General features: G+C 41.6%; 1 pseudogene; it reads right to left on the bottom strand.

The window, feature by feature from the left end:
* Nucleotides 1–3,846: 3,846 nt before the first annotated feature.
* Nucleotides 3,847–4,783, bottom strand: LOC118026250 (annotated as a pseudogene).
* Nucleotides 4,784–12,059: the final 7,276 nt, after the last annotated feature.

The following is a 12,059-nucleotide window of genomic DNA, read 5'->3' as shown; positions in this document are numbered from 1 at the left end:
AAACAGAGACCACCACGTCCAAGGTCATAGAAACCAAGGCCCATCTACTTCCCAAGCCACACAAAGACAAATGCTTGCGGGGTCAGGATTCTTTTTAGTGAGTCTTCTGATGTAGACACATCGTCCACTAGATGAAGCACAGCAGGAATCTCATGACAAACACAGTAATTTTACAGGATTTGCTTTCGATTGTTATAATGTGTGCAGCAGTTTGGTTTAATGAGATTTGGAGTCCGAGAGACCTCATCGAATACCTGCTCTAACTCTGAGATCTTGAGCATATAGCAGAGTGGCTATTAACATCAAGTTATATGTAACCTTCAACTCTGTACTCCCATCCCTGGGAATATAGCCCTTAGAAATTAAAGGGCCCGTCACTTGAAACTATACTTACAAGGATAATTACTGTCTATTTGTTTTTAGTGAAGTGAAAAAGTGGATGCTTATCATAGGGGACTGGCTGAATAAGTGGAAAATATCCAAACCATGGAATATGGAGCTAGATCTACAGGAGGGTAAGTTGGGAAGAATTCTACAAAGTATCAGATAGTGAGAAAGACAAACTACATTTAAGTGTATGACAAAAATCCACCCCTTTTTAAGTCAGTGACAAAACCCCCATGCTTGACATTAAATAAGGAAATAAAAGTATTGAGTGATACCAGACAAAATTCGATATCCATTCTTAATTTCTAGAAATTGCAATCGCCATAAAATAGTGTTAGATAAATAACTCTGTAACAAGATAAAATCCTCCTATCCTAATCCCAAAGCTAGCATTCTGTTTAACAGGAAGCACTAGAAACCTTACCATTAAAGTCAGAAATAGAATTTGATGTTGTGCTAGGGAGTAATGGCCAACAAAACTAGGTAACAAAGTTATTATCCTAATTCTAAAAATTGGAAAGGAGCATGAAAAATTATTTGCAGATGGTAGGACTGTATACTTGGCAAATGAAGAACTGAAAAGCTACCATAACCAGTAAGAGATTCATAAACACTTTAGGGATATGAAATAGATACATTAGCTTTCACAAACACTATGTGTGTGTGTGTGTGTGTGTGTGTATGCATACACACACAACCACCACATAGATAAAGCAACATGAGTATAGCAACCAAATCAGGAATTAAAATAATACTATGTAGGGGCCACAGAACAGAAACTCCACAATACTGCTCAAGACTAAAGAACGCTTTAAAAATGAAAACACACACCGTGACTGAGAGGTGAATTTTCCATACCCTCATTTGCAAGTTTAATATACTCCAATACCTACAAGTTTAGTTTAAAAAAAGAAAAAAGATCAACAACTAGATAATGGGATTCCAAACCTCATATGGAAACAGGAGATGGAATAACCAGGAAAACTCTGAAAAAGAAAAATTGGGGAGGAAAGGGGGGGCGGAGTTAGTCACACTAGATGTTAAAACATGTAAAATGTTCAGTTATTTAAACAGTATGGTAATGTGTGAATAGACAGATGGATAGAAGGGAATAGAAAGTCCAAAAAAGACCTATACAGACCTATCTGTAGAAACTTGAATAGATTAAAGAAGGCATCTCAGTCATGAAATGATTCAATAAAAGGATACCGGGATTGGATAACTACCTAGAAATATGTTAAGACTAGATGCACACTTCACCCTCCACTGTGGAGTGGTTTCCAAATGGATAGAAGACTTAAATGCAAACACTGAAGTCACAATCTAGACAAAAACAGGGGAGAACTAGAACACTGGAGCAGTAAGGATCTAATGAGGGCTCAAATTAGAAATGATTAGAGACTGGTAAACTGGACTCTTAAAATAATTTCTCCATGAGAAAAACATCATACTTAAGGTCAAAAGATAAACCAGGAAAAAGAACTTGCAATTCCTATCACAAAAGGCTAAATCCATCGTATATGAAAGGGTACCCAATAGAAAAAAATGGACCAAAGGTAGGCATAGATAATTCACCAGAAAGGAAAAACAAGGATCTTCCAAACATGAAAAGATGCTCAACTTCATCTTAGGATAAGTAAGTCAAACTACCCGGACTTAGCAATTTTCATCTATCAGACTGGCCAAAAAATATCTGAAATTTGGATAAAAACCATTGGCAAGATTATGGGGAAACAAACACCTTGCATTCTGCCGGGGAGGGGACAAACTGGCCCAACCCATGGAAGCAGGTGGACAGAATCAACCTTTCTTTACCTGGGATTCAGCAATCCACCCCCCCCCCCCCAACATGCTAGCACTCGGAAATAAACAATGGGACACGGGAGGGTCTATTTATTTCCACATGGTGTGCAAAAGCAAAAAAATTGAAAAATTGTCTAATCAAGAACTGGTTAATTATGGAATTCATCTTTAGAAATTAAATGGAAATGTAGCTCTTTAGAAAGAATTAAAGTCTCATGCTACGATTTGTAAAGATGTACAAAATAGAGTTAAGTGGGGGTGGGGGAGGAAGCAAGACATAGGAGAGCATCCATAGGCTGCCTTGGGTGTAAAGAGAAATAGACCCATACACATGTAAAAACCCTCCAGAAGGAGTCCTAGATTAATAACAGTGCTGTTTAGTAGTTTTTGCTTTTTTAGGTAAATATATGACCTATTCCAGAATTAAATATTTCAGAGTTTTTCCATGTTTTTGTCATTAACATATATTATTTATACTTTTTTATTTTGAGCAAAACAAAACAAAAATACCCACAAAACTTTGAAATTAGAGTAAGTGCCTTTAAATTCTGGTTCTACCTCTCAGTAGCTGTGTGACTTTGGGCAATATATTTAACCCTTGACACTTGACCTCTAAAACGCATAGAATAATACCTCCTGGGTTGTTGCGACAATGCGCTGGGATAATGACCTTTTAAGGCTTGGGCCCAGAGTAAACCCTCAATAAATAACACTTATTATTCCCTCATGGGGTTGCTCTGGAGATAAGGACAGGAAATAAATCGCTAAAGCTACTGGTGCGGAGCTGGTGCTCCATGAATATTCATGCCATCCCCTCGGCTTCCAGCTCCTATATGGCCCACCTCATGATAGGCCTCGTTGCTGGCCGGTATATCCCACATCTCAACCAAGTTCCAGAATGATCTTTCTTGACAGTGTGCCATCATAAAGCCAAGAAAGCTAAAAGCTGGAGATAGGGATCAATTACATGCTTCAGAGGCCGTTCACTCTTCTTACAGGGAACTTCTCTAATAATTGTCAATTGTCAAAAGCCGGATCGGGTCCTGAGCTGCTTGGCAAGAAATGGAATTAAAACACAGCTGAGGAATCTCAGTGATCAAACCCTGATGTAGTTAACAGCTCTGCTTAGAAACTTTGCATTTCTGACCTGCTAAACTTTAGAAGATATGCAAAATCAATCAACCTATGCTTTTCAGACCCCTCACCCGCCCCTCAACCCCGCCTCAGTGTTAACATTTGAGTTGAACCATCTTCGATTCTATCTAAGGACAAATCATAACTCAGAGCAGGAGACTGGTCACTAATCTAGTATCTGTTAAGTTCCTGGTAAGTGCAGAGCATGATGCTTGTCTCCGCACATGGTATGAAGTGAATAAAAGTTATGGCTTTGCTGTGAAAACCGACCTGAGTAATACCAAGTAAAACCAATTCTTTAGAGCAGGAAAACGAAGTGTCCTTTATTCCAGTTGTATTTAAGATTTTTCTGTGAACAGAGATTTTATCAATTATTAATATAAAAGAGACAGGAAAGGTCAACCTACTTGGGAGAGGGAGCTTCCAAATTTTTGAAACACTGGTTATAGGTAAATAATACATGTTGATTTTTAATCATTCTTCTGTGTAAGCACAGATATTTAAAAAGTTATTTTTCTTAAACACAAGAACAGATCACTGTGACTGCACCACCCCCTTCACCCCACAGGGCTCAGAGGTGGCCGAGTCCGAGCCCAGCAAAGTCCCCTTTGTGCTGCTCCAGCCATGGGTCCAGCATCCTGGCCTTGAGATTGAACCTCAAGGTCAGCTCAAGGTCACCTTCAGGTTTCAGGGCATAGAAAGGGAACGTATTGGCCAGGTCCTAGGCTGCAGGGAAGCTGTATTTCCGGTCCTCTGGGCTGGTCTTGGCATCGCTCACAGCCTTCCTTGGGAGAGCAGGGTAGCACCCTCTTGCATGGGGTGCTTGCAGGTACTGAGCCCAGTGTTCTGGCCAACGTATTCTTCTGGCATCTTCAGCAGCCAGAGCACCATAGGACCCAGGTGAGTCCCAGATATGCCATCCATGGGCACATCACCCATGGGCAAGCTCAGCAAACAGCTCTTTCCGCCTGGGGCTTTCTGGGGCAGAAGGAGAGGGGTTCTTGAAATAGCAGAATGGCTGCATGCTGGTCACAGCAACTCCAATGTCCTGGAAATATTCCTCCATCTCCCCTTTGCCCTCAAAGTGGTCCAGCCATCAGCTTCTCGATGTTCTCCAGGCCACCGCAGACCACGTAGTGCAGGCCCAGGCACTGGGCCAGATTAGCCAGCAGCTTCGCTGGCTTGACCTCCCGCTCCTGGCTGCCACTTCCCCAGTAGTCAGGGATGATGAAGACAGCGTGGGCCCCAGTCAGGGCCCGCACAGCAAGCTGGCCTCATCATCCTGGTCTCCCCGCACCACTTCTGCGGCCTGCAGCCTCAGCTTCTTTGCTGCCCTAGGCCCAGAGTCCCACATCACCATGGCAACCCTGAACATCCCAACTTCCAGGAGCACCTGGGCCACTGAGCCTCCCTGAGCACCTGGGACTCCAAATACCACCACCAGTTTCTCGTCTGCCATGTAAACTAAAAGGAGGAAGGATGGTCCCCGAGGCCTGGGGGCTGTGGGACGCATGGGATCAATGATGGGGACCTGGGATGACCCCACGCATGTACCACTTGGTCCTGATGAGCAACTGGCCGGGGTGGGGGTGGTGACGCCAGGTTTCTAGGACCCTCGGTTGGCTCCACCCCACCCCACCCCCAGGCATGACACCCCATCCCCCACCTGACCCCCACCCCCATCGCCAGTCCCACCTCCCCACCCCAGGTAGGAAAACCGATTTTTAATCATTCTCATCTGTTCAAGAGGGAGCTCTTCTGAGAGTGTTTACCATGCAATACTTTAGAGGCCGAGTTTAATTAACATTTGAAACTATAAAGCTCTTTCAAATAACACACTCTATAATTCCAGTCTCATTTGGCGCCTGCGGGGAAAGCACAGTCAGGAGTGAGGAACAGTGACAGGCTTGGTCACTCCCTCCCACCCCACTGCGACAGGGGCATCCATGTGCCCGCTTTACAGACAGTGCTGTGGAGGTGCAAACACACCAACAGCCACATCCCAGACCTGTTTGCTGCAAGGCACTTGCCCTTTGGCCTCTTCACCCCAATGCCTACTTCCCCTTGCAATTCACGGGAGCCACTAGTGAGAACAAAGGCCAAGGCTAGGTAGGCTCAGGTCCACGGCATGGAGCATCGGGGATGGCCAGCTCCTTGCCATGGCCTGCTTAGTGCAGCCACCTGAAACACAAGCCAGGATTTTAGAGCTCACGCCCTTAGAAAGATGGGTTGGCAACTGAGGGGAGGCAATCTACTTTCCAGGCCTTGGGAAGGGGTCCTTCTGGAGTTTGGAACCACCAGCATTTATACGATTGCACTGCATTACGTGCTCCAGGTTCAGGGTATGGTCCCAGCCATATCCCCTCTGCCCCCTCCCCCCATAGCAGGTGCTTCCCGAGCTACCCTTCTGCAACCTCCTGTCCTCCCCACTGTCGCTTAATTCTTCAGACAAGGTTGTAGCAATTGAATTCTTGTCGCAGACTTCTGTTTCATACCCGGACTGATTTTTCACTTAGACACTCATCGTTTTAGAAATCCCAGGGCAGGGGCACCTGGGTGGCTCAGTCGGTTAAGCGGCTGCCTTCGGCTCGGGTCATGATCCCAGGGTCCTGGGATCGAGCCCCACGTCGGGCTCCCTGCTCAGTGGAGAGTCTGCTTCTCCCTCTCTCTCTGCCTGCCTCTCTGCCTACTTGTGCTCTCTATCTCTCTGTCAAATAAATAAATAAATAACCCATGCTTAAAAAAAAAAAAAAAGAAATCCCAGTGCAACTTGGAAGAATTTCCAGGTAGAACTTAACACAAGACTGTTTCATACAAAGTCTTTGCAAGGTCATTGAATTGGAGGAGTTCTTAACAATGCACTTCCTACGAGCAATGCAATCCTATCACTTTTTTTTTTTAAATTTTTTATTCTTATGTTAATCCCCATATATTACATCATTAGTTTTAGATGTAGTGTTCCATGATTGTTTGTGCATAACACCCAGTGCTCCCTGCAGAATGTGCCCTCCTCAATACCCACCACCAGGTTAACCCATCCTCCGACCCCCCTCCCCGCTAGAACCCTCAGTTTGTTTTTCAGAGTCCATCATCTCTCATGGTTCGTCTACCCCTCCGATTTCCCCCCCTTCATTCTTCCCCTCCTGCTACCTTTTTTTTTTCTTAACATATATTGCATTATTTGTTTCAGAGGTACAGATCTGAGATTCAACAGTCTTGCACAATTCACAGCGCTTACCATGGCACATACCCTCCCCAGTGTCTATTACCCAGTCACCCCCTCCCTCCCACCCCACCCCACATTCCAGCAACCCTCAGTTTGTTTCCTGTGATTAAGAATTCCTCATATCAGTGAGGTCATATGATACATGTCTTTCTCTGTTTGACTTATTTCACTCAACATAATACCCTCCAGTTCCATCCACGTCATTGCAAATGGCAAGATCTCATTCCTTTTGATGGCTGCATAATATTCCATTGTATATATATACCACATCTTCTTCATCCATTCATCTGTCGATGGACATCTTGGCTCTTTCCACAGTTTGGCTATTGTGGACATTGCTGCCATAAACATCGGGCTGCACGTACCCTTTCGGATCACTACTTTTGTATCTTTGGGGTAAATACCCAGTAGTGCAATTGCTGGATCATATGGTAGCTCTATTTTCAACTGTTTGAGGAACCTCCATACTGTTTTCCAGAGTGGCTGCACCAGCTTGCATTCCCACCAACAGTGTAGGAGGGTTCCCCTTTCTCCGCATCCCCGCCAACATCTGTCATTTCCTGACTTGTTAATTTTAGCCATTCTGACAGGTGTGAGGTGATATCTCACTGAGGTTTTGATTTGGATTTCCCTGATGCCGAGCGATATTGAGCACTTTTTCATGTGTCTGTTGGCCATTTGAATGTCTTCTTTCGAAAAATGTCTGTTCATGTCTTCTGCCCATTTCTTGATTGGATTCTTTGTTCTTTGGGTGTTGAGTTGGATAAGTTCTTTATAGGTTTTGGATACTAGTCCTTTATCTGATATGTCATTTGCAAATATCTTCTCCCATTCTGTCGGTTGTCTTTTGGTTTTGTTGACTGTTTGCTTTGCAAAAGCTTTTTATCTTGATGAAGTCCCAGTAGTTCATTTTTGCCCTTGTTTCCCTTGACTTTGGCAATGTTTCTAGGAAAAAGTTGCTGTGGCTGAGGTCGAAGAGGTTGCTGCCTGTGTTCTCCTTTAGGATTTTGATGGACTCCTGTCTCACATTCAGATCTTTCAACCATTTGGAGTCTATTTTTGTGTGTGGTGTAAGGAAATGGTCCAGTTTCATTCTTCTGCATGTGGCTATCCAATTTTCCCAACACCATTTGTTGAAGAGACTGTCTTTTTTCCATTGGACATTCTTTCCTGCTTTGTCGAAGATGAGTTGACCATACAGTTGAGGGTCCATTTCTGGGCTCTCTATTCTGTTCCATGGATCTCTGTGTCTGTTTTTGTGCCAGTACCATACTGTCTTGATGATGACAGCTTTGTAATACAGCTGGAAGTCCGGAATTGTGACGCCGCCAGCTTTGCTTTTCTTTTTCAATGTGCCTCTGGCTATGCAGGGTCTTTTCTGGTTCCATACGAATTTTAGGATTATTTGCTCCATTTCTTTGAAAAAAGTGGATGGTATTTTGATGGGGATGGCATTGAATGTGTAGATTGCTCTAGGTAGCATTGACATCTTCACAATATTTGTTCTTCCAATCCATGAGCATGGCACGTTTTTCCATTTCTTTGTGTCTTCCTCCATTTCTTTCATGAGTATTTTATAGTTCTCTGAGTACAGATCCTTTGCCTCTTTGGTTAGATTTATTCCTAGGTATCTTATGGTTTTGGGTGCAATTGTAAATGGGATCAACTCCTTAATTTCTCTTTCTTCTGTCTTGTTGTTGGTGTATAGGAATGCCACTGACTTCTGTGCATTGATTTTATATCCTGCCACTTGACTGAATTCCTGTATGAGTTCTAGCAGTTTTGGGGTGGAGTGTTTGGGGTTTTCCACATAAAGTATCATATCATCTGCAGAGAGTGAGAGTTTGACTTCTTCTTTACCGATTTGGATGCCTTTTATTTCTTTTTGTTGTCTGATTGCTGTGGCTAGCACTTCCAATACTATGTTGAATAGCAGTGGTGATAGTGGACATCCCTGCCGCATTCCTGACCTTAGGGGGAAAGCTCTCAGTTTTTCCCCATTGAGAATGATATTTGCTGTAGGTTTTTCATAGGTGGCTTTTATGATATTGAGGTATGTACCCTCTATGCCTATACTCTGAAGAGTTTTGATCAAGAAAGGATGCTGTACTTTGTCAAATGCTTTTTCTGCATCTATTGAGAGGATCATATGATTCTTGTTCTTTCTTTGGTTAATGTATTGTATCATGTTGATTGATTTGCGGATGTTGAACCAACCTTGCAGCCCAGGGATAAATCCCACTTGGTCGTGGTGAATAATCCTTTTAATGTATTGTTGGATCCTATTGGCTAGTATTTTGGTGAGAATTTTTGCATCCATGTTCATCAGGGATATTGGTCTGTAATTCTCCTTTTTGGTGGGGTCTTTGTCTGGTTTTGGGATCAAGGTAATGCTGGCCTCATAAAATGAGTTTGGAAGTTTTCCTTCCGTTTCTATTTTTTGGAACAGTTTCAGAAGAATAGGTATTAATTCTTCTTGAAATGTTTGGTAGAATTCCCCTGAGAAGCCATCTGGCCCTGGGCTTTTGTGTTTTCGGAGATTTTTGATGACTGCTTCAATTTCCTTAGTGGTTATAGGTCTGTTCAGGTTTTCTATTTCTTCCTGGTTCAGTTTTGGTAGTTGATACATCTCTAGGAATGCATCCATTTCTTCCAGGTTATCTAATTTGCTGGCATAGAGTTGCTCATAATATGTTCTTATAATTGTTTGTATTTCTTTGGTGTTGGTTGTGATCTCTCTTTCATTCATGATTTTGTTGATTTGGGTCATTTTTCTTTTCTTTTTGATAAGTCTGGCCAGGGGTTTATCAATCTTGTTAATTCTTTCAAAGAACCAGCTCCTAGTTTCGTTGATCTGTTCTACTGTTCTTTTAGTTTCTATTTCATTGATTTCTGCTCTGATCTTCATTATGTCTCTTCTCCTGCTGGGTTTAGGCTTTATTTGCTGTTCTTTCTCCAGCTCCTTTAGGTGTAGTGTTAGGTTGTGTACTTGAGACCTTTCTTGTTTCTTGAGAAAGGCTTGTATTGCTATATACTTTCCTCTTAGGACTGCCTTTGCTGCATCCCAAAGATATTGAATTGTTGTGTTTTCATTTTCATTGGTTTCCATGAATTTTTAAAATTCTTCTTTAATTTCCTGGTTGACCCATTCATTCTTCAGTAGGATGCTCTTTAGCCTCCATGTATTTGAGTTCTTTCTGACTTTCCTCTTGTGATTGAGTTCTACTTTCAAAGCATTGTGGTCTGAAAATAGGCAGGGAATGATCCCAATCTTTTGGTACCAGTTGAGACCTGATTTATGACCTAGGGTGTGATCGATTCTGGAGAATGTTCCATGGGCACTAGAGAAGAATGTGTATTCCGTTGCTTTGGGATGGAATGTTCTGAATATGTCTGTGAAGTCCACTTGGTCCAGTGTGTCATTTAAAGTCTTTATTTCCTTGTTGATCTTTTGCTTAGATGATCTGTCCATTTCAGTGAGGGGGGTGTTAAAGTCCCCCACTATAATTGTATTGTTGTCAATGTGTTTCTTTCCTTTGTTATTAATTGCCTTATATAATTGGCTGCTCCCATGTTAGGGGCATAGATATTTACAATTGTTAGATCTCCTTGTGGGATAGACCCTTTAAGTAGGATATAGTGTCCTTCCTCATCTCTTATTACAGTCTTTGGTTTAAAATCTAATTTGTCTGATATAAGGATTGCCACCCCAGCTTTCTTTTGGTGTCCATTAGCATGGTAAATGGTTTTCCACCCCCTCACTTTCAATCTGGGGGTGTCTTTGGGTCTAAAATGAGTCTCTTGCAGACAGCATATCGATGGGTCTTGTTTTTTTATCCAATCTGATAGCCTGTGTCTTTTGATTGGGGCATTTAGCCCATTTACATTCAGGGTAACTATTGAAAGATAGGAATTTAGTGCCACTGTATTGCCTGTAAGGTGACTGTGACTGTATATTGTCTGTGTTCCTTTCTGGTCTATGTTGCTTTTAGGCTCTCTCTTTGCTTAGAGGACCCCTTTCAAGATTTCCTGTAGGGCTGGTTTTGTGTTTGCAAATTCCTTTAGTTTTTGTTTGTCCTGGAAGCTTTTTATCTCTCCTTCAATTTTCAGTGACAGCCTAGCTGGATGTAGTATTCTTGGCTGCATATTTTTCTCATTTAGTGCTCTGAATATATCCTGCCAGTCCTTTCTGGCCTGCCAGGTCTCTGTGGATAGGTCTGTTACCAATCTAATGTTTCTACCATTGTAGGTTACAGATCTCTTCTCCTGAGCTGCTTTCAGGATTTTCTCTTTGTCTCTGAGACTCATAAAGTTTTACTATTAGATGTTGGGGTGTTGACCTATTTTTACTGATTTTGAGAGGGGTTCTCTGTGCTTCCTGGATTTTGATGCCTGTTTCCTTCCCCAAATTAGGGGAGTTCTCTGCTATAATTTGCTCCATTATACCTTCTGCCCCTCTCTCTCTTTCTTCTTCTGGGATCCCAATTCTTCTAATGTTGTTTCATATTATGGTATCGCTTATCTCTCAAATTCAGCCCTCGTGATCCATTAGTTGTTTATCATTTCTCAGCTTCTTTATTTTCCATCATTTGGTCTTCTATATCACTGATTCTCTTCTGCCTCATTTATCCTAGCAGTTAGTGCCCCCATATTTGATTGCACCTAATTAATAGCCTTTTTGATTTCAACTTGGTTAGATTTTAGTTCTTTTACTTCTCCAGAAAGGGTTTCTCTAATAACTTCCATGCTTTTCTCAAGCCCAGCTAGTATCTTTAAAGTGATGATTCTGAACTCTAGATCCGACATCATACTAATGTCTGTATTGAGTAGGTCCCTGGCAGTCACTACTACCTCTTGTTCTTTTTGAGGTGATTTTTTCCGTCTTGTCCTTTTGTGCAGAGGAGAATAGATTAATGAGAGAACAAAATGCTAACAGGGTAACAACGTTCCCAGAAAATATACTCCAAACAAATCAGAAAAGACCTGAAACAGTGGGAAAAGAAAGAGAAAGAGAGAAAAAAGAAAAAAAAGAAAAAGATAAAGATAAAAACAAAAACAGAACAAAACAAAAGAACAACAACAAAAAACCAGAATGTGATCAAATATGATCAGGCTGGTATATAGATCAGTGCCACACCCTAGATTTGGGGTGTATTTTGGTTTGTTAGAAGAAAGTGCCTCCCAAAATTTTAAAGAAAGAAAAACTTATATATGTACAAAATAAGGGTTGATATGATGAAGGGATGGAATATGACTGTAAAGATGGAAATTATAAAAAATTTTATAAAAGGAATTGATAAGAAGTTGTTTGAAAACAGAAAGAAGAGGATTTAAAAAAAGAAAGAAGAAAAAAAGAGGGAGAGAATGTGATCAGGCAGGGGAGTAGAAAAAAACCATACACTAGCAACTTAGGGTATATTTTGATCTGTTAGAAGAAACTATCTCAAAATTTTAAAGAGACAACATATATATATATATATATATATATATATATATATATATATATATA

This window comes from Mirounga leonina, unplaced genomic scaffold (genome assembly GCF_011800145.1).
Source record: "Mirounga leonina isolate KUSES-001 unplaced genomic scaffold, KU_Mleo_1.0 Mir_224, whole genome shotgun sequence".
NCBI classification, from domain to species: domain Eukaryota; kingdom Metazoa; phylum Chordata; class Mammalia; order Carnivora; family Phocidae; genus Mirounga; species Mirounga leonina.
The sequence above is the reverse complement of the archived record's forward strand: the minus strand, read 5'-3'. Positions and strand labels throughout refer to the sequence as shown.